This window comes from Elephantulus edwardii, unplaced genomic scaffold, assembly GCF_000299155.1.
Source record: "Elephantulus edwardii isolate Elephantulus edwardi_28Jun2011 unplaced genomic scaffold, EleEdw1.0 scaffold00189, whole genome shotgun sequence".
Taxonomy (NCBI): Eukaryota; Metazoa; Chordata; class Mammalia; order Macroscelidea; family Macroscelididae; genus Elephantulus; species Elephantulus edwardii.
Genome location: NW_006399939.1, coordinates 5,832,979 through 5,834,961, shown reverse-complemented (window position 1 = coordinate 5,834,961; position 1,983 = coordinate 5,832,979). Strand labels below are relative to the sequence as shown.

The window sequence follows — 1,983 nt, the reverse complement described above, 5'->3', positions numbered from 1 at the left end:
TGAATAAGGGTTCCAGTTTCTCCACAACCTCACCAGCATTGGTTGCTTGCTGTTCTGTTAAATTTGCTATTCTGATTGGGGTGAGATGATATCTCATAGTTGTTTTAATTTGCATTTCTCTTAGAGCTAGGGATTTTGAACATTTCTTCATGTGCTTGTTAGCCATCTGAATGTCACCTTTGGTGAAGTGTCTGTTCATATCCTGTGCCCTTTTTTATATTGGATTATTTACCTTTTATCTTGTTGTGGTACTCAAGTATTTTATAAATTCTGGATATAAGTCCCTTATTTGGTATGTCATTACCAAATACTTTTTCCCAGTCGGTGGCTTCCCTTTTTACCCTGTTGGAGAAGTTTTTGGATGTGCATTCAAAGATGATTTTAAGCTATGATTACATTAAGCTATATGTTGAGAGCTAGGGCTAATTGATAGGTCATCAGTTCTTTTTATCAGTAGAGGGTACTGAAAAGTTTTGTTTAAGGACTGGAAAAACCAAATAATGCACTGGTCATAATAGAATCCATAATCTAGATTATTTATTTTGAATTTCTAAGCAGTGACATCAGTCTTGAGACTAAGGTGCACCTGATCCAGGCTCTAGTCTTTACAGTTGCTTGGTATGTATCAGAAAGCTGAACAATGACTAGGGATGATAGAAGGAGAATTGATGCCTTTAAGCTGTGGTAGTAGAGAAAAGTATTGAATATACTATGGACTGCCAGGAGCGGTTGAGACCGGGCTGCTACTTTGAGGCAAGGATTCTAAAGCGCCATTTAACATACTTTGGACATGCTGCAAGGCGCGATCAGTCCTTGGAGAGAGACATCATGCTTCGAAGGATGAAGGGACAGAGCAAGAGAGGAAGATCCTCGATGAGTTGGATTGATACAGGGTAATGGAGGTAGGTCTGTCAGAGACAGTAAGCTTGGCACAGGATAGAGCAGGTTTCAGGGCTATTTTAGAGTTACTGTGAGTTGCAGGTGACTTAGCAGCACATAACAACAATAACAACAAGAAGAAAATTTAACATTTAAATTCTTTGATATGTTTACAAACAATATATAAATTATCATTCTCTGTATAAGGCAAAAAATCACTACCAACAATAAATTCATGTCATTTGTTTTAAAGGAGCATCAACTTTTAGAAAAACGAAGGAAGTAGGAAATTATGTACCAAGACTCAGGAATTTTAGTGTATTGTTCAGGGTAATGTAGGAATTAGAAAACAAATTTTGCTCTTATTAAAGAATACCATAAAATGCAGGTTAGCTTCTAAGCCATTTTAATGATTGTGATATTAGGTCAAATGTGTAGTTGCAATGTGTATACACAGTTTGTCATACATGCATGAATTGTTAGATAAAAATATAAAAATGATCTTTTCAGCTATTGTATGTTTATTTCTGTAGCTAGGTTACCTTCTTTGTCTTGTCTTTCTGAAGGCAATGTAAAACATTTTGCATTCCCAGAACTTAATGAGTAATGGGGGAAACTGGCCCATGATTTAGAATATCCATCAGAGGGTAGTTCATTGAGAGCAGACCGTTAGTGGTTAAGTGCTCTCTAGAAAATTATAATCAAGGGAAACTGAGTGGGTACTTTGCACCAACTGGATGGGTTATACTCTCTAGAAAGTTGAAATTTAAGCCGACATGTGAATAATATCAACAAACCAAATTTCAAAGGTCACATAAAGAGGATTCTGACAAGGTGATGGCACTGCAGCTGGTGTGAACCTGAGTAGCTTGTATTCAAAGTCAGACCCGTATCATGGTGAGCCAGGAGAGAATGGTAGGGAATGAAAACAAAAGTTAGAGACTGTGACAGCTGTTTAGAAGTGAAGATAATTTGAACTAGAGTGATTAATGGTGGGGGATACAGAAAACCCATTTTTTTTCCCTATAATTATATTTTATTAATTTTCATAAACATTTGCAGAGATTTTGGGTTTCCATTCATTCATTGTTGCACTATTCTCTC

At 36.5% G+C, this 1,983-nt stretch overlaps 1 protein-coding gene across 2 annotated transcripts in view; it reads left to right on the top strand.

Annotated features, from left to right (window-relative positions):
- The window catches only part of TTC17 (tetratricopeptide repeat domain 17), a 135,892-nt gene that overhangs the window by 42,210 nt on the left and 91,699 nt on the right, over positions 1-1,983 (top strand). The gene's annotated exons all lie outside the window — the stretch shown is intronic.